The sequence below is a fragment of the Papio anubis genome, chromosome 8 (genome assembly GCF_008728515.1).
Source record: "Papio anubis isolate 15944 chromosome 8, Panubis1.0, whole genome shotgun sequence".
Lineage (NCBI taxonomy): Eukaryota > Metazoa > Chordata > Mammalia > Primates > Cercopithecidae > Papio > Papio anubis.
In genome coordinates this window covers 18,201,679-18,222,677 of record NC_044983.1, presented here as the reverse complement: position 1 = coordinate 18,222,677, position 20,999 = coordinate 18,201,679, and the positions used below count along the sequence as shown (strand labels likewise).

Sequence of the window (20,999 nt, the reverse complement as noted above, 5' to 3'; positions counted from 1 at the left end):
GGTATGTCTTTACAGCAGTGTGAAAACGGACTTATACAGTTTATTTTCTGCTTTCTCTTCTCCCTTCCCTGCTTTTCCTTTGTCTACATTCTTGTCTTCCTTTCCAACTCCAGCCTTCCTGAGCCAAGGGTGGTTGCCTCTCGCTCTGTCTTGCCTCTGAACTTCTCCCAGCTCTCAAAATAAGTGGGTGAAAATTCTGTTTTCTTCAGGGTCTGTTCCCCCTCCCCCACAGGATAATCCTAAAAAGTAGCTTACTGGATGTGTCAATGATTTACCTCAAAGTGACAACATTGTAATGACTGACTTCAGTGCAACAAACATTGCCTACCATCTGGCTGATACTAGTCAAATCTATGTGTGATTCCGTAAAGAAAAAGACCAAAAATAATAACAAACACTTACTGTGTGGTATCATGTGCCTGTACTTCTGGCTCCTCAGGAGGCTGAGGCAGGAGGATCACTTAAGCCCAGGAGTTAGAGGCTACAGTGAACTATGATGGTACTATTGCACTCCAACCTGGCCGACAGAGTGAGACCCTGCCTCCTAAAACAAGAAACAAAAAAAGACCCCAGAGTCACTTACCCAGATAGCCATGGCCACTGCCAGTGTCATTCTTACTATTCAGGGTGTAGGAATGGTATCTCCCCAGGCCAGACTGTGTGGTCAAGGGTACCTCTGTGCCACACACTTCTCTTGCCCTTCTCAGAACTTTCCACAATATATGAGCTTGGAAAATCTTGGTTGATTGGAACTTGGAGAGGGAATCCCACTGAGAGTACTCACTAGCTGTCATTTCCCTAATCTGGGTGTAGCATCCTCATCTATGAAACAGGGAGGTTGGTCTTTACCAGCCCAACTATTCTAGGATTCTGCATATCCTGCTTTTACCTTTTATTAGGACCTGAGAGAGAAACACTAAACTGGAATCAGCCGGAGTTCCTTAGGTGGACCAGTGGAATGCTTTACTCACCTCTGACTGGCAAATCTGTTTACTTCCTGTTTTCTAAGACTTTTGAATATTGACATTTTCTCATGGGACTCCTCAGATCAGTGCTCAGTAGTGAAAGAGAGACAGAGTTTGGGCTGCGGAGATCCCTGGGAAGTTTCCACCACGTCAGATAAAACTTCAGTTCCCTGATGGCACCAGGCTTGGGCCTCTGTCTGCCTCTTCAGAAACAAAAGAAGCATTGCAAATAGCATCACTGAAAGGCTGCAGAGAAAGGGAGAACGTGCCTTCTATGTTCTTTGAGAATCAGAAACTGGCAGGGCTTTCCTTGGCATAGGACTGAATTAAAGAAAAAATTCTGCGTTCGAATGAATGACTTGAGTAACTCTGTTGATGAAATACAGTTATGCCCTGCAAATCCTGCGTGAAATGTTATCTTACAGTTGATTCAATTCTTCCACATCACTTTCATTCCATTACAAAACCTAACTTTTCCTCGTTGATCAGACCTGAAATGAGGTTTAATGCTGGGCATGGAAGACCATTAAAAGGCATGAGAGTCAGAGATTAGGCATTACAGGCACTGGACACACGTCATGGGTACTAAACACCTGAAAAATAATTAGTTCTGCCATGTTCGTTTTCTAAAATAACCATGTCATACTGGATGGAGGTCTGGCTTCCAAGTCAAAGACGTGGTTTGGATTTTGCCCGCCCTGGGAGGCCCTGGGAAGATGTCTTCTCCTCTCTGAATCTTATTTCATGGAGTGTGGTAAGACTTGCTAACTATATTTACCCTGCCTTCCCCAGGAATGCTGCAAGGACCAAAGGAGGAGAAGTGTGTGCTCGTAACTGCGAAAACCAGACAATACGCCAGTTATGACTGCTAGTCTGCAGGCCACTGCACCTGTGGAGTGAGTGGCAAGACAACTATTTTGCTGGTTTTCTGCTTATCCTGGTGCAGAATTCAGACGGAGCCTGAGATGATAGAACAGAGAACATCGGTGTCTGCTGTGGGTCTTAGGCGCTCCCTATGGTGCTTCTTTCTCTTACAAAGGCTACTATAGTTGCAGCTCGAATCCATCAATCAAATGGACCACAGATATTTACCGCTAAGCTATTAAACCCAGCTTACATGGGAGGTGTAGACAAGGCATGGCCAGCCCATCCTCTAGAGGCTGGGAGAGCCTAGGCAGGCAGTGCAGGAGAAGCACAGTATGTGGTGGGGCCAGGCAAGTCCTGGAGGGATTATAGAGAGGGATGCTCAGAGTGAGGGGCCAGGGAGGTCTTTATAGACAACTGCGGTCCCAAAAAGTGGGTCTTCAAGGATGGGAGGCAATCAAATGACCGGATGACAGGTGGAGTCATTCGGAGTGAGGGGCCGCAGTGATCAAAGGCCAGGATGTGGGGCAGTGAGTGAGGAGCTGGTGCGGGAGGAGGCAGCGAGGCTGGGAGGATGGGGTGGGCTGGATTCTAAAAGCAGGTGGTCTTCGGGCCAGGGTGTGTGAACTGTCTCCTAAGGCACCCAAACCAAAGGAAGAGAGACAGGTCTGCAAGACTGGTGTGGCTGGCACACAGGATGAACGGGGAGCAGGGAGGCCCGTGTGGGAACTAGTGGTAATCCTGGCAGGCCTCCTCCCCTTTCAGAGCCCTGGCCGTGGGTTCTCGGTGTCTGTCTGCTACAAGGCACCATCTGTTTTTGGAGTTGTAAGCTCTCGTCCGTTCCCTTGGTTTCGGCCTCCTACTGTCCCTCACCAGCAAGCCACTCATTGTCCCTGTAGCTGCCCTGTGGCCCTTTCTGTCTTCCTGACAGCCTCATAGAGGGTGGCCCCGGGGCCACGGCTCAGCCCTGGTGGCCTCTGAGCTGTGTCTGCCGGGCAGATGCACAGGCACCAGATCGAGGGCAGAGCAGGCCAGTTAGTGCCTGGTCCTCCTGCCTGGATGGGACCTGGCCTGCATTGAACAGTGATCTCCAGCACTCACAACCACAAGCCACCACCTCAGCCCAGCACCCACGTGTGGCCCCAGCGAGCTCTAAAGACTGATTTCTGTGCCTGTGGCCTGCTCGCATTCCGGCTAGAGCTGCGAGCCCTGGAAAATCCTCAACCCACTTCAACTCATCCTGGATCCCAGCCCTGCTCACCCCTTGTCAAGGAATACCCAAGCCTTGCTCAGCAGGCCATCTGGTGTATGTGGAAGAGAACCCAGGCTTCAGGGTCAGAAAACTGAGCTGCGATATCTTGGTGCTCTGCTTATTCTCTCCGTGACTTCAAGAGGGCGTCACCCCTGGGCCTCGCTTTGCTGCGTGTGTGCAGGAGAAGGTTTGGATGACACCTGTGCCAGAGCCCTGGGTCCGAGTGGAGTGACCTGTGTGAAGCCACGTTATATATTCTAGAGTTCTGCACAAACGGATGTCCCTGGCTCTCAAGAACTTTGGAAAGATTGCCTTCCTTTCCAGAACATCTTTGTGAATTCAGCTGGGACTTCTGGAGGCAGGATTGTAGCCCAGCGGCGTGATGGGTGCTGGGAAGGAGAACAGAGTGAAGAGAATATCTGCTTCTCAGTATCACTGGTGTTGATAGACCTAAGGTTTGCTTTAGGATGCCAGGACCAGCAGGAGGCAAAGGGACATGTTCACTACAAACCCCTCAATTAGTCACAACAAGTGCCGCTTGCAGAGGGAAGCCTCCTGCTTGCAGTTGTGAAGTCAGGACTCAACTCACAGTGTCTTGCTCAAGGTCCACATAAACATATTATTCTCACATTTGGGCATGGCCCTGCTTGGCAGAACTGAAGCTGCATACATGAGGCATATCTATGTATGGTCCAGCTGCTGTCTGATACTTGCAAAGTTGGTAAAGAGGATGCAGAGAGACAAGAGCCAGCATCTGTTCTCAGCTGTCTAAAGGTCCACTTGAGATCAGATCGTAGAAAGTGAAATGTTTGGGCCGGGTGCAGTGGCTCGTGCCTGTAATCCCAGCACTTTGGGAGGCCGAGGGGGGTGGATCACAAGGTCAGGAGATCGAGGCCATCCTGGGTAACACGGTGAAACCCCGTCTTTACTAAAAATACAAAAATAATTAGCTGGGCGTGGTGGTGGGCATCTGAGTCCCAGTTACTTAGGAGGCTGAGGCAGGAGAATGGCGTGAACCCAGGAGGCGGAGCTTGCAGTGAGCTGAGATCGCATCACTGCCCTCCAGCCTGTGCGACAGAGCAAGACTCCATCTCAAAAAAAAAAAAAAGGAAAAAAAAAAAAAAGAAAGAAATGTTTGGAGAATGATTGGGACAACTTTCTGTGTACCCTGGTGCAAGTCACTTAACCTCTCTGGACATGTTTTTCCATTCCCCATAGGAGAGCAGGAACTTCTACTTTGAAAGGGAATCATGGCCCCTTAGCTCTGGAAGAAATCTGAGGGGGAGGGGTCTGTTAGGCCAGTCTTCTCTAGTCCCAAACCTCCCTTCTACTACAGCCTGGAAAAAAAGGCCTATCCTATCACTTTTGCTTACATACCTCCTCTCACAGGGACCTCACTACCACTCCTGAAGCCCATTCTTTTGTGAGAAAGCTCTGATAGTTAACAAGTTACTTCTCATTTTCAGAAGAAGGTTTGGTAACCAGGTTGATGAGGGAATGTTCAGCACTGGTTCAGGGAGTTGAGATGCACCTGAGCTGACCTGCCCCTCCGCAGTCAGGGCCAAGCTGCTGCCGCGGAGGGTGATGCAGTAGCAGCGCCCGCTGTTCTCCCTGGTTCTCTCGTTTGCCTGGACCAGCTGTCATCCCTCCTCATCCTCCACACCCCAGCTCACACTGTTTCTGCAGTCTGAAATGAGTTTCCCTAACACTAGACAGAAAGCTTGCGGTCGTCCTTCAAGATCTCGCTTAAATACAACTGCTGCATTATGTTCTCCTGCTATAACAGAGGAAAGAGCTCAGTGTTCTGGGGATGCAGACGGGGAGCCGTGTGGCATAAATCTAGGAAGACTTCATGGAAGATGACAACTGTTTTGCTGGTTTTCTGCTTATCCTGGTGCAGAATTCAGACAGAGCATGAGATGATAGAACAGAGAACATCAGTGTCTGCTGTGGGTCTTAGGTGCTCTCTATGGTGCTTCTTTCTCCTACAAGGCTACTATAGTTGTGCTTCGAATCCATCCAATCAAATGGACCACAGATATTTCCATTCATCCCATTTCTTCCCTCTGCTGTCTTTGTGCTGGTTGTGTGCTGTTGTCCATCTCCCCTCCATGTCCCTCCATTCTCCATATCCATGTTATCTATTTGTGCCAGCCATTCCTGTTTATGGTCCATCCTTCTTCCTTCCCTCCCTCCTTCCCTCCCTCCCTCCTTCCTTCCCTCTTTCCCTCCTCCTTTCCTCTTCCTCCCTCCACCCTCTCCCTCCACCTTCCCCCCCCTCCCATCCATCCCCCTCCTCCCCTCCCCTCCCTCTCTCCTCCTCCTCCTTCCATCCATCCCTCCCTCCCTCTACCCTCCCTCCTCTCCCTCCTCCCTTCCATTCCATCTCATCCTCCTTCCCTCCTTCCCTCCTCCCCTCCCCTCCCCCTCCCCTCCCCTCCCTCCCCTCCTTCCCCTCCTCCCCTCCCTCTCCCCTCCCTCCTCCCCTCCCTCCTCTCCCCTCCCTCCCCTCCCTCCATCCCTCCTCCCCTCCTCCCCTCCCCTCCTCCCTCCCTCCTCCCTCCATCCCTTCCTTCTCTCTCTTTTTTTCTTTCTCTCTTTTTCATTTGTCTGTCTTTTTTTTTTTCCTGCTACAAGCTCTTGCATGTGGAAGACAGAGTGAAAGGCCCTTGGAATAACTGTAGTTTGTAGGAGAAGGGTCGTTGTCTATTGGAAGTTCAGAATTTCTCATAAAACATTTTAAAATTATGTTATTGATTTGAGACATTTTAAATGTAGCACAGTGCATTTATACTCAGAATATCAAAGTAATTTTAGTTTTACAAAGTAAAAGCAAATTAGAAAATTTAATTTGCTAAAAAGAACATCTGGATATCTAAGTAAAAGAGGTAAGGCTGTTATTTGAGTCTGACCTGCATTCTTACTTCCATCGTCCTGCCTCAGTCAATAAACTCTTTTGGCGGAGCATGGTGGCTCACGCCTGAAATCCCAACACTCTGGGAGGCCGAGGCAGGTGGATCATCTGAGGTCAGGAGCTCAAGACCAGCCTGACCGACGTGGTGAAACCCCTTCTCTACTAAAAATACTCAAAAATTAGCCAGTCATGGTGGCAGGCACCTGTACTCCCAGCTACTTGGGGGGCTGAGGCAGGAGAATGGCTTGAACCTGGGAGGCAGAGGTTGCAGTGAGCCAAGATCACACCATTGCACTCCAGCCTGGGTGACAAGAGCAAAAATCCACCTCACAAAAATTCAAAATTAAAAATAAATAAAAACGCTTTTGATTTCTAGCATCTGCATGACTCTCCACTGAGAATGAATGATACATGCCCCAAACTGTAGAAGACCCAGAGGTGCCTGCCCAGGTAGGATTTTTGAGGTGGGCAAGAGAAAGACTGCCTTAGAAACCCTTCAAGCACAGCCCCGCCTTTGCACCTCTGGACCCAGAGGCACGTGAGGCTTGGTCTTTGAGGAATAGCTTGTAGTTTCGAAGCCCTAAAGGCCCCTAAACTTCATCATCTTTAGCTCCCTGCCTGTTCCTGGAAACCCAGGGTGTGCTGAGGTGAAACAGCCAGCGGGGCACCCTGTCTTCTCCTCAGCCCTGGGCCCCGAGGGCTGAGGGCTCCTCCTGCTCCTAACAGGACTCCAGTGCAGCTTTCACCCTTCCGGGATGGTGGGGATCTTGAACTTCTCTAGAGTCTCCGGTTGGGGAATTTCATTAGTCTCTACGTACAGGAATCTGATGGGCAGAAACTGCCACCATGGTTCGTTTAACAGTGACATCTGGAATAAGTTCTCTGCATCTCTTTTGTTTCAGGATAACATGCCTCTCGTGGCTCTCTCATGCGTGCCGGAGCCTCAGTGTGGGGAAGCATGCAGGTGACAGGTTGTCCTCTCTGTCACCCTTCCCATACTAGCTTTGGCTGCTCTCTGGGTCTGGTTAAGATCTTTGGTTGGTCTAGGTCGGGGATGCTCACCCAGGCCCCCAGAGCTCTAGACTGTCCCTGGAAATGGGTGGCCAGAGTTTGGGGTTACCCTGCTTCACATGTTCACCTAAAATCTTGTTTAAAGGAATGCTTATGCTGCTTGAAAAGCAAAGACAAAACACTGGGAACCACTGCCCCAGATGGTCTCTGGGATCCTCCACACTTCCAGCAGCCAAAGCCTCCTTCACACCCAGTCAGTGAAGTCCCAGGGTAATCATTATTTTAATTTGTTTGACTTGTTGCACATCCAGTTAAGATTGCATTTGAACCAAGTTTTTTGAGGATAAAAAATCATTTAGAAACATTTAAAGCTACACTTGACACAGCTCCCAGGCCCCTTGGGAACCATTTCTTTCTTTGTTTCTTTTTTTTTTTTTGAGACGGAGTCTCGCTCAGTCGCCCAGGCTGGAGTGCAGTGGCCGGATCTCAGCTCACTGCAAGCTCTGTCTCCCGGGTTCACGCCATTCTCCTGCCTCAGCCTCCCGAGTAGCTGGGACTACAGGCGCCTGCCACCTCGCCCGGCTAGTTTTTTGTGTTTTTAGTAAAGACGGGGTTTCACTGTGTTAGCCAGGGTGGTCTCAATCTCCTGACCTCGTGATCCACCCGTCTCGGCCTCCCAAAGTGCTGGGATTACAGGCTTGAGCCACCGCGCCCGGCCGAGAACCATTTCTAAATGTAGTTATGCGTTTGTGTTCTTTTCATACTGTTCCCTCCCTCCTGGAAGCCAAGTAGTAAAACAGTCTATACAGAGTGGGTGGAGTAGGCTCTAGTTGTAGATAAGGCATGCGTATTAGTTTGTTTTCTGCTGCTTATAGCAGAATGCCTGCAAGTGGGTGACTTATAAGAATTTATTTCTTACCACTCTGGAGGCTGAGAAATCCAAGGGGCCTCATCTGGTGAGACGCTTCTTGCTGGTGGGGACTAGACAGTGTCCTGAGGTGGTGTAGGGTGTCACACAGGGAGGGACTGAGTGTGCTAATATGCTCGCTCAGGTCTTAGTTTCTCTTTATACCCCACTGATCCATTAACCCATTAGTCTATGAATGGATTAATCTACTCCTGACGGCACAGCTTTTGTGATCCCATCACCTCTTCAAGGAGCCTACTTTTCAATACTGCCACATTGGTGATGAGGTTTCAACGTGAGTTTGGCGGGGGACATTGAAGCCACAGCAGCATCCTGTCTTTGCTGTTCTTGATTCATCTCTGGGCTGAAGAAGCCTCCCTGCTGGGAACCTGTCTCTGAGGTCTCTAGGCAGAGCTAGTGATATGGTTTGGCTCTGTGTTCCCACCCAAATCTCATGTTCAGTTGTAATCCCCCATGTTGGAGGTGGGTCCTGGTGGGAGGTGGTTGGATCATGGGAGTGGTTAGCATCATCGTCCTTCATCACCATAGTAAGTGGGTTCTCACAAGACCTTTCACCCTGCTCTGGATATGTGAGATGTGCCTGCTTCCCCTTTGCCTTCTGCCGTGACTGTGTTTCCTGAGGTCTCCTTAAAGGTAGAAGCCACTATGCTTTCTGTCCAGCCTGCAAAACCATGAGCCAATTAAACCTCTTTTCTTATAAATTACCCAGTCTCGGATATTTCTTTTTCCTTTTTTTTTTTTTTTTTTTCTTTTTGAGACAGAGTGTCACTCTGTTGCTCAGGCTGGGGTGCAGTGACATGATCTCGGCTCACTGCAACCTCTGCCTCCCAGGTTCAAGCCATTCTCCTGCCTCAGCCTCCTGAGTAGCTGGGATTACAGAGGTGTGCCACCACATCCGGGTAATTTTTGTATTTTAAGTAGAGATGGGGTTTTGCCATGTTGGCTAGGCTGGTCTCGAACTCCTGACCTCAAGTGATCCACCTGCCTCAACCTCCCAAAGTACTGGGATTACAGGTGTGAGCCACTGGGCCCGGCCTCAGATATTTCTTTATAGCAGTGAGAGAACCAATATAGATAGCGTTTCCCCCTCAGTGCTCCCACGGTGTCTCTGCCTTATATAAGGTGCATGATGCCAAGGCTGTTTCCAAGCCCATTTCCCTTGATAGAGTGAGAGCTCCATGAGGGAGGGAACATACTATTCATTATTTACTCTGGCACTTGGAATGTGGCAATCAGTGATAGCGGAATGATGGTTCAACAAAAATGTCCCCAACCCAATCCCCAGAACCTGTGAATATGATCCCTATATGGCAAAAGGGGTTTGCAGATGTGATTCGGGTCAAGAATCTTGAGATAAGAAGGTGATCTTGAGGTGTTCTTGCAGGTCCAGTCTAATCAAACGAATCCTTCAAAGAGGAGAAGCTTCCCCAGCTGAGGTCGTGGTTAGGGGACAACACGACTGCTGGAGAAGGGCCAGGAAGATTCGCCGTTTTGCTGGCTTTGCAGGTGAAGAGAGGAGCCATGAGCCAAGGCATGCAGTGACCTCTGGGGGCTGGAAAGGCAAAGAAAAGAGCTCTCCCCAGAGCCCTCGCTTTCAGAAGGAACACGTCCCTGCCAGCCCCGCGATTTCAGCCCAGTAAGACTGGTTTTGGACTTCTAATCTACAGAACAGTAAGATCATAATTGTGTGTTGCCTTCGGCTACTATGTTTGTCATAATTTGTTACGGTAGTGAGAGAAAACTAACACAGCCACAAAAATAGAGAAAATTCAATAACTGGATAAGAGGAAGAGAAATAGGAAAGATTCTTACGCCAGGCACGGTGGCTCATGTCTATAGTCTGAGCACTTTGAGAGACCAAGACTGGAGGATTGCTTCAGCCCAGGAGTTTGAGACCACCCTGGGCAATGTAGTGAGACCCTGTCTCTACGAAATATTTTAAAAATTAGCCAGGTGTGGTGGTATGTGCCTGTAGTTCCAGCTACTCGGGAGGCTGAGGTGGGAGGATCGCTTGAGCCTGGGAGGTTGAGGCTGATTGCACCACTGTACTCCAGTCTGGATGATAGAGTGAGATCCTGTCTCAAAATAATAATAATAATAATAATAATAAAAGATTCTTTTCTCATTTTATGTAGATCCACCAGGAGGAGCCCTTATCACACTGCTGAAATCTGACTCCTCTTCTCAGAGGCATCTAGCTTTCTAAGTATAGGGAGTTTTCTACAAGCATGAAAAACTGTCACTCTACAAAAAGACTCAAGGAAAAATTGTGAAGTGGTGTATTCTGGTCAATTTTCTGCCCCCTTTCAGTTTGCAATGCACAGGCCACCCAGAGCCCAATGCACCCCTCGCTCTGTTTCATCTGTGTTCCGCTCACCAGGGCTTCTCACCTCTCCTGGGGTTCTCAAGGCAGCTCTCTGGTTCTAAGCTACGAGCCTGCTTCTGTCCAACGAAACTGACTTGGTCCTTCATCGAACTCTGGCTGGTGACCCAGTAAACTACCTTCTATATGCACCCCTGTCTCTCTCCCTGCCTCCTTTCTGAAAGTCCTTGAAAGAATGATTGTAACTCAGTAGCTCACTCACTCATTCATTTATTTCCATGGTCATCACGATCATTCATTATGCACCTACGGTGTTTCAGTTACTCTACCAGAAAAACAAAGTCGGATAAAACCTGGCTCTGCCTGCCCAACACCTCCATATAATAGAGGGGCTTTGGGAAGTGGGAGGACTCAAGTGAGGTGGAGGCACAAAGCGACCTACCCAGCCTTCTGCCATTCTTGGGGGAAGGGAGTAAGGGTAGAAGAGAGAAACTTGGTCAGAGGAGGTGACATGTGAGCTAGACCTTGAAGCATAGACAAGAGTAGCTTCTACTAAATGGGAGTTGAGCAGTAAAGACAGGGAGGAGTGGCAGGTGTACTCAGGGCAGATAATGGCAGTGGCAGCTGTAGGCAGGTCTGGCAAAGCACAGTCAGATTCCTGTAAAAAGAGGCTTACACACCAGCCAGGGGGCATTCAGACCTGAACTTACAGTAAGTAAGGAGAAGTCAGACAGACCTGCATTTATGTCTTAACGTGGCTGTATTTGCTGTATTTGTTCTTCTAAAAGATCTCTTTGACAGCCATGTGGAGGTTGGGGAAATACTGTCAGCAGGAAAACCAGCTAGGAGCCTTCTCCTTAAAAGTGACCTAAAAGCAGGTATGAGCAGAGATAATGGAGGTGGCAGGATGAATTTTAAAAGGCAGAATTTATAAGACTTTGTGGCTGGGCTTAGTGGCTCATGCCAGCAGTTTGGGAGGCCAAGCACTTTGAGAGGTCAAGATGGGTGAATCACTCGAGGTCAGGAGATCGAGACCAGCCTGACTCACATGGGGAAACCCCGTCTCTACTAAAAACACAAAAATTAGCCAAGTATAGTGGCGGGTTCCTATAGTCCCAGCTACTTGGGAGGCTGAGGCATGAGAATCGCTTGAACCCTGGAGGTGGAGGCTGCAGTGAGCCAAGATCATGCCACTGCACTCCAGCCTGGGTGACAGAGTGAGACTCCATCTCACAAAAAAAAACAAAACAAAACAAAAAAAAACTTTGTGAAAATGAATGTGGAGAGTGAGGAGCAGAAGGAGGTGTCAAAGCATAGAGATTGGTACCTCTACCTTCGGTGATGGTTTCTAAAGAGAGATCTTTGGCTGAGAGGGAGGTAAAGAGGGAGGAACAGAAGAAGGGATGGATTGCAAATTGGAGATCAATCTAGCATGCAGGCAAAGAAGACGGAGAATCATCGGAGTGCCATAAATCAGAACAAATGAGTTTGTCAGAAGATGGGAAAGAAGACTGTCCAAGGAAGTGGTGACCTGTAGATACTGAATGCCACAGAAAGGTCATGTAAGCAGAAGACTGAAAGATACCATTACAGATGACAAGTAGCAGTCACCTACTAGTCACTTTAGGAATACATTGTTTTAGCAACTCCAGAACTTGTTACAGGGGGATAAGAAAATGCAGTGGTGCTGTGATCCCACTTTTCCAAAGAGCTGGAACATCAAAGATAAGGTTATAAATAGAGGGGCAGGCAGAGGTGTGAAACGTTTTCAGTTTTATTATTGTTATTATTATTTAAGAGACAAGGTCTTGCTCTGTTGCCCAGGTTGGAGAGCAGTGGTGCAACCATAGCTCACGGCTGCCTCAAACTCCTGGACTCAGGCGATCTTTCCACCTCAGCCTCCCCAGTAGCTGGGACTATGGTAAAACCACGCCCAGCTAATTTATTTATTTATTTATTTATTTACTTTCTGTAGAGATGGGATCTTGCTATGTTGTTCAGGCTGGTCTTGAACTCCTGGGCTCAAGCAATCCTCCTGCCTCAGCCTCCCAAAGTTCTGAGATTACAGGCATAAGCCATCATGCCTAGCCAGTTTTATTATTATTATTTTTATTATTTATTTATTTTGAAACAAAGTTTCACTCTTGTTGTCCAGGCTGGAATGCAATGGTGCCATCTTGACTCACCGCAACCTCTGCCTTCCCGGTTCAAGCAATTATCTTGCCTCAGCCTCCTGAGTAGCTGGGATTACAGGCGTGTGCCACCATGCCCGGCTAATTTTGTATTTTTAGTGAGACAGGGTTTCTTTATGTTGGACAGGCTGGTCTCCAACTCCGGACCTTAGGGGATCCACCTGCCTCAGCCTCCCAAAGTCCTAGGACTACAGGCGTGAGCCACCACACCCAGCCCAGTTTTATTATTTTTAGAATGGTGAGTGTTGAATGCTTTGTAGACTGAAGAGAAGCAAACAATAAACAGGATGAGACTGAATACGGGTAAACATATTTACAATTTAAACACCCAAGAGACTGATTTTGGTCTGAGTTCCAGGCACTGCTGGTGAGCTCTTGAGGGACACTTTCCAGGTGGCAGCACCCCTGAAATCCACCAGGTGGGCCACCGCCTCCTTCCCGTTGCCTGAACAGACAGCTGGGTTCCGCCATGCCTTAGAGGAGGGGGTCACGTGAGGCTTTGATTTCTGGGAAAGCCTGCACAGAGGAGTCAGACCGACCTGGGTACCAACCTCAGTCCTGCCAATAGTCACTGTAGGCAAGATGACCTCTGAGCCTCAGTTTTCCCCTGGAGAAAATGAGGGTAACACAATCTATCATCAAGGGGCTGCCCTGAGGCTGGATGACATACACATGTAAAAGCTCCCCTACAATTCTGCCTCTGATGTGGCGAGCAAATTCAAGAGTCCTTATTTTCACACTCGTGCCCAAGAGGAGATTACTGAACACGAGAGTTCTTTCGTTTCAGAGGTTATGGGCAGCCCTGCTTCTGTTTGCTTGTTTTTCTTTTTGTTGTTGTTGTTGTTTATTTGTTTTTTTGAGACAGAGTTTTGCTGTTGTTGCCCAGGCTGGAGTGCAATGGTGCGATCTCAGCTCACTGCAATCTCTGCCTCCCAGGTTCAAGAGATTCTCCTGCCTCAGCCTCTCGAGTAGCCGGGATTACAGGCTCCTGCCACCATGCCCGGCTATTTTTTGTAGTTTTAGTAAAGATGGGGTTTCACCATGTTGGTCAGGCTGGTTTTGAACTCCTGACCTCAGGTGATCCGCCCGCCTTGGCCCCCCAAAGTGCTGGGATTACAGGCATGAGCCACTGCCCCGGTGCTTGTTTTTGTTTTTCTATGTGTCTGTGGCTCTCCGCTGTGCTCATCAATGTCTGGGCTCCTCCCAGCTGGGACAGGGAGGCTCTGTTTACTGCTATTTGCCTGATGTTTACTACAATGCTGGACAACTTGAGCTCTCAAACACCACGCGGATGAACTCCCTCATTCAACAGGTATAGGAGGGAGTCAGGGAGACCAGGCACAAGAAAAACAGCATATTTCCCACTAGAAGATTCCTGGCCAGACTTCTTTCTTAGAAAGCCCTCCCTGGTGAGTCAGTGCATTGGCCCGCCCTGACCTCCCAGAAGACTGGACAGAAGATTATCTTGGCACAGGCCCGACAGACAATTTCTCTGCCTGCACAGATTTCCCGGTACCCAGCAATATTCGACTAACCTGAACTTTTATTTTTCTAATTGAAACACCATACTGTTGATTTTAGGAACATTGCTTTTACCTTTTCCATGAGGACAAGATCTCGAAATCTTTCCCTATTGAAGAATTTGATTTTGGTTCATCCACGTAATGGTGGCTAGGGCTAAGGGTATGGGGAGGTCTGAGCTTCCAAAATGCTGGCAATGTAGGGAGCAGATGGGGAGGGAGATGAGTTAGCAGGGCTCTCTGCTGCTCTGAGAGTCATCTCTGAGCATCCCCAGCCCCCATAGCACCTGGCCAGTGGCTTGGACACAGAAGATGCTCAGAAAATGTTGGATAAGCAAGTGAATACATGGGGATATGAATGGATAGATTTGACTTGTTTACTCAAAAGGCAAAGAAGAACATGAAGGAGCAGTGGAAATGGGCTTGGAAAGAGTGATACTGGTAGGTCACCATGTCGAGAACAGGACAGGGCGAATACTGGCTGGCACGTATGTTTCAGTGTTGTTGTATTAGTCCATTCTTGCACTGTTATAAAGAAATGCCTGAGACTGGGTAATTTATAAAGAAAAGAGGTTGAATTGGCTCACTCTATTGTAGGCTATACAGAAAGCATGGCTGGGGAGGCCTCAGGAAACTTACAATCATAGTGGAAGGTGAAGGTGAAGCAGGCATGTCTTACACGGCAGAGAAGGAGGAAAAGAGAGAAGGGGGAGGTGCTACACACTTTTAAACAACCAGATCTCATGAGAACTCACTCACTATCATGAGAACAAGAAAGGGGAAATCTGCCCCCATGATCCAATCATCTCCCACTAGACCCCTCTTCCAACTTTGGGGATTACAATTCTACATGAGATTTAGGTGGGGACACAAATCCAAACCATAGCAAGTATATACCTAAAGCTCAGTAGCCTTGAAGCTGGCACATCCTGCCTTGTGAAATTCCACATGCCAGTATCACTCTCACTCCATGCCCATTGATAGGATATAGGAAAAGTGGATTTGAGAATATTGAGAAAACAATTCCTAGAGAGACTTCTTGCAGGGCCTATCTCTGCTTGAAGAGGCCAAGCGAGGAATGAGCCCAACAAAATCACCGATTGGGCTTGCTCAGCTGGGGCGTGTAAACCTGGCTTTCCAAACTTGGTGTTGAGAACCAAGGCATCCTGGCGATATTTTCTGTGAATCTATTGAATTGGCCGTGGCGGAGGTTGAATAGAGCAAGTGTGGTGTTAAGGGAAAAGGCTGTTGTGTTTCAGTTCTGGGTTGTGGCTTGTTTTTCTTGAGCCACTTCTGGGCTCAGCTTCATAGGTTGGGCTGCATACTTGGTGGCTGGATCGGTGGTGATCACTGGGAAGCTGTGTCGCTCAGACAAGGACATTGGCTGTGGGTGGTCTGTAGCAGGCAGCAGCAACCTCGTTTCACAACTTAAGAAGATCCTTCAAACTGTCCCCAGCAAGTTCACTGGGCTCCCAGCACCCTTAGATAAGGCGGTGTCCTTGATTTCAGGGAACTCATCTCCGATTTTATTCTTCTATAGCCTGGAGTAATTGAGACTTCTCAAAGTAGCCTGGAAAAACCTTACATCCTGGAGGAAAGAACAGGGCCCACGTTCTCTCCTCTTTCCTCCTAGAGTCTTAGGAATATTTAAACTTCAAGGTGGTAGAGATATTACTGAGAGCTCTTCACTTTGACTTTCTCAGCTGCTAATTCATTCTCTTGGTGCAGAAATTCATTTTTACTGTTATGAGTTGCTTTAATACTAACACATAGCAACTTGCTTTGAGTGTGGAAAAGTATGCCAGGAAATGCATGCAGACATGTCTTCGATTACTTAGGAAAAATGTCAGTAGACCCAAAGGCTTTTATTATTAGGAGCCATCGGGTCTTGAGGATCCTGAGTTCTCTTCTCCAGAGCCATTTCTGAAGTATAGTGCATCTCCAGACCAGAAACTCAGTGAGCCTATAAGAAAGATCAGGAACTCCCTTTCTTCCCCAGCAATCTGGGGGAGCAGCAGCTTCCCCCATTCGAGAAGCTTTGCCTGGAGAATGAGAGGTAGATTGATGGAAAACAGTCAAGTATACTCACAAATATGAAAAACATTTAGAGCATTTGACCCAATGTCTAGTTCTAGTTCTACAGCAGGGAGAGTAAAGAATTTAGGCAGCCCTCACTGTGGGAGAAACCCACATTGATCTAATCAGGGAAAATGCGAGGAGGCCCATTTGTAAGAGACACTGAAGGAGATTAGGAAATCATCAGGGAGGTTTCAGTGGACTATGCCTTGGCCTCTGTATGATGAACTCGTATCCTTAGAGCTTCAGGAGTGAAGTTCTCCACAGTCACAATAGAATAACTTATATTAAGTCCTGCTTTACAGTAAATAACATCTGAGTGAGATTCCAGGAAAGGGGCTTAGAGTTGTCATTTAATCAAGCCAAGATTTGTCATTGAAAAATTACGTGTGCAGAGCACTGTGTTAAATATAGCAAGGAATATAGAAATGAAAAATGTGGGGCTGGGCGCGGTGGCTCATTCCTGTAATCCCAGCACATTGGGAGGTCGAGACAGGCGGGTCACATGAGGCCAGGAGTTTGAGACCAGCCTGGACAACATGATGAATCCCTGTCTCTACTAAAAATTCAAAAATTAGCTGGGCGTGGTGATACTCACCTGTAATCCCATCTACTTGGGAGGCTGAGGCATGAGAATCATTTGAACCCAGGAGGTGGAGGTTGCAGTGAGCTGAGATTGTGTCACTGCACTCCAGCCTGGGCGACAGAGCAAGACTCTATCTCAAAAAAAGAGAAGAGAAGAAAAGAAAAGGTGTGAATTCTGCTTTACAGGAGCTTCAGGCTGGGAAGAGAGTAAGACCTACATAAATTACCTGTTAAAGGGCAGAGTAGTTAAGACCAAGACTGAGACCCAAGCAGCGTGCTGTGGAAGTAGAAGACAGGGAGAGATCTAGTTCATTTAGGGAGCTCTGGTAAAGCTCATTCGAGGAAATGGAATTGAAACGGGGATCTCACAGACTTTTACCAGATTGAAGGTGGGGATTAGGGTAAAACGAGTGGGACACTTGAGTGGGCTACTGCATGTCCAGGAGTGCCAAAAAAACTCAGTAATCAAGATTAATAACGTGTTAATGAAATATTTTAAAATCAAAATAAATGCAAAATACCCCATGAGTAATAGAACATCCATTATTTCAATAAGTCCAGGATGTTTTGAATGAGCCTGCATTCTCATAAAAGGGAATTGTTCTTTTTAATCAGCCCTTGGTTCCTAGTCCCCTACCAGGAGCCTTTATAAGGGTTATCAGCACCTGTGAGCAGATTGGGCCACCTAGAGCTTTATATATAGTTATTTTTAGAAACTGTATAGCTTTTATTAGCTTTTACACTTGATATGGTTTGGCTGTCTCCCCACCCAAATCTCACTTTGAATCGTAATAATCCCCACATGTCAAGGGTAAGGCCAGGTGGAGATAATTGAAACATCAGGGTGGTTTCTCCCATACTGTTCTCAGGGTAGTGAGTAAGTCTCGTGAGATCTGATAGTTTTATAAATGAGAGTTCTCCTGCACAAGTTCTCACTTGCCTGCCACTGTGTAAGATGTGGCTTTGCTCCTCATTTGCCTTCCGCCATAATTTGTGAGGCCTCCTAAGCTGTGTAGAACTGTGAGTCCATTAATCCTTTTTCCTTTATAAATTACCCAGTCTCAGGTATGTCTTTATTAGCGGTGTGAGAACAGATGAATACACTTGATTCCAAATATAAGAAGTGCATGTGGGGGTGTGCATCCTTCCTTTTTCCTGGACTCCAACATGGCTCAACACAGCACTGGCCAAATTGGTAAAAAAATGAGGCCGCGTGGAAGGAGAATAGCTTGAGCGAAGGTAGGAGACACTACGGTCGATCCAGACCCACGGGGGTTATGAATCACATAACTTGGGAAGTTGTAATGAGAGAGTAGGCTGGAACATTTAGAAGCAGTGAAATTGTGAAGGGCTTTGAATACCATTTTGAAGATGTTTGGAATTAATAGTGTGGATGCTTCAGGTACCGTGGAATTTTTTTTTTTTTTTTTTTTTTTGAGGCGGGAAGTCGCGCTTTTCCCCCAGGCTGGAGTGCAGTGGCGCGGTCTCGGCTCACTGCAAGCTCCGCCCCCCGGGTTCACGCCATTCTCCTGCCTCAGCCTCCCGAGTAGCTGGGACTACAGGCGCCCGCCACCTCGCCCAGCTAGTTTTTTGTATTTTTTTAGTAGAGACGGGGTTTCACCGTGTTAGCCAGGATGGTCTCGATCTCCTGACCTCGTGATCCGCCCGTCTCGGCCTCCCAAAGTGCTGGGATTACAGGCTTGCGCCACCGCGCCCGGCCCGTGGAATGTTTTTGAACAAGGATTGTAGGCATAAACACACCTGGGGCCAGTCTATGGCGCAAACATACCTGAGGCCAGTCTGCGGGTAGTAGGGAGCCTCTGTTGGAGAGGGTGAGGCAGGAAAGAGAATTGCTGGAGGGAGCAGCCACTGTCATCGAGCAGGAGAAATGGAAGAGTCCTCCCAACCAGGCAGAGGGCCTCAGGCTTAATAGACCGTGCTATTCAGAGTATAGTTATAAGAGACTTCAGGGCCTCAGGCTTAATAGACTGTGCTGTTCAGAGTATAGTTATGAGACTTCTTCAACTGCTGCTTCAATAATGTAAGAAGCTTTGCTGAGTGCTTCCTGTAGATAACGAACTAATATCCACTGGAGGACAGGAAATGCATTGTGATTCTTTTTCCCAATGAGGACACAACAGCCCCACTGAGTTAGGTATCCTGTCTAACAATCTCACATCCTTATTTTCATCACTGCTGTGATCTCTGGGCCACCTACATTTCTAAGTGGAGATACAGTGAGTTCCTAAGAAGCCAGGTCTTTCCTTATCTGCTATTAGAGCTTCGTTGCTATAAATTTCAGAGACAGAGTCAACATCCCATCTCAGATGGAGGACAGGAGTGGGAGACCAGCCCTCAACTTTTTTGGGGTGTTTTTCTTTCCCACGTTGTAGTAAGCGTGCTAACAAAAGATAAAGCTTTTGCAGATGTGAACTGATTGGAGAAGAACCCTTGTTTTGTAAAATACACATATTGTTAAACCTCACTAATTCTGTTTTAGTTTCCTGAGAAATCATAGTGGATCACATGAAGGATGAATTGATTTGTGATTGATTATAAAGGAAGGGTGGTTCTTGCTGTTGTTAAAAGAAAAACAGCCGTATTAAATTTAAAAGAGTTTTAATTGAGCAAAGAACGATTCGTGAATTGGGCAGCCTCCGGAACCAGAATAGACTCAGTGACTCCAGCGCAGCCACGTGGTGGAAGAAGATTAATGGACAGAAACAGGAAAGTGACTTACGGAGAACAGAAGTGAGGAACAAGTAGGTGGATTGGTTACACCTTGGAGTTTGCATTACTTGAACACTTTCAATAGATGGCCCCGTTTGATTGGCGAAAACTCAGTGATTGGCACAAAGTAGGCTACAGTTTGTTTATACCTCCATTTAGGTTATAATTGACGATGTGCAGAGAAACCTTTACGCTAATCATAAAATATGTAAGGAGGTAGCTTTAGGCTAAACTTGATTCAACACTAGGAAGAAGTAATGTAAACACGATGGCAGGTTGGAGATTCAGAATACTTCAGAGGCATGAAAAGCCCTCGTAAGCATTGTCAAGAGTAAGAAAAACCCATTAAAATCCAACTAAGTCAACAATTTCTATTTATACCTTAAAGCCTCAAAAGGAGTTCTCTCAAATGATATGTTTAGAAAATGATTTTAGTTAGAATACAATTGAAAAAATATAAAACTAGATCTTTTGGATTATATTCAGAAACATACTTTCTCACAAATGTAGACAGGCCTTTCCTCAGTTGTTCCAAAATGCTGAACTGGATTGAATGAGATGAATCCCTATTTGAGTGTCAGTTCCCGGGAAGGATGCTAAGGTGGGTACGACCTTGCTCTCCAGGAGAGGGCACTATCCTGTTGGGAATTAGAAAGTAAAACAAGAGAAGAAGTTACTTAGCAAAAGACTTGAAATATTATCTGCTTTAGTCAGCTCAGGCTGCCATAACAAAATACTGGGATTCACGTGGAGAGGTGAGTCTCGGCCGGGGTGGGCAGATGCGAGCCTGCTGGGGTGACAGCATGGCCACTGGCATTTGGAGGGCCCCAAGGGACCCCAGAGGCCCTCTCAATGACTTGGGGAGGTTTTATTAATGGGTTCAGGTTCAGAAAGCTAGATCCAGTTATTTTATTTTTGTTTTTAATTTTATATCTCCTCAAATTCCCTTTACCGTGGACATAGTTTTGAGGTGGTGGCAAAAGAGGCCTTCAGGTCTGTGTTTAACGTTTGCTTTGTAGAAAAACTCACTGGAATGCATCAACTCTAGACTCTAACACATGAAAAGTGGAAAATCTGTGCTGGGGGTATAAGCAGATTCCAGAGATGATCAGATGAGGCAAGGTGAAACTGTCTGTGCCTGCTAACAATTGCCCAACTTCAAGGAAATCCAAAATAGAGAACAACATGATGTTGGCCAAAACTTGTCCATCACTATGTTGGCAATAATATCCAATTGGGCACAGCACGTGGAAAATACTACAGAGTAGGCATACTGGCCACCATTGATCAGGGTGATCATAGTATCATCAGTAATGTGCCAGAACAGACTGGTGAAAGGTAGATCACGCCAAATTTTTCTCGAAAAAAGCTTGCCAGAGCTTATTTTTTTAAAAAAACAAAAGAGGCTGGGCACAGTGGCTCACATCTGTAATCCCAGTACTTTGGGAGGCCAAGGCAGGCAGATCACGAGGTCAAGAGTTCGAGACCAGCCTGGCCAACATGGTGAAACCCATTCTCTACTAAAAATACAAAAAGATTAGCCGGGCATGATGGTGCATGCCTGTAATCCCAGCTACTCAGGAGGCTGAGGCAGGAGAATTACTTGAACCTGGGAGGTGGAGGTTGCAGTGAGCGAGAT

At 47.2% G+C, this 20,999-nt stretch overlaps 1 pseudogene; it reads left to right on the top strand.

The window, feature by feature from the left end:
- Positions 1–11,598: 11,598 nt before the first annotated feature.
- On the top strand, positions 11,599–20,810 carry LOC116276433 (annotated as a pseudogene).
- Positions 20,811–20,999: the final 189 nt, after the last annotated feature.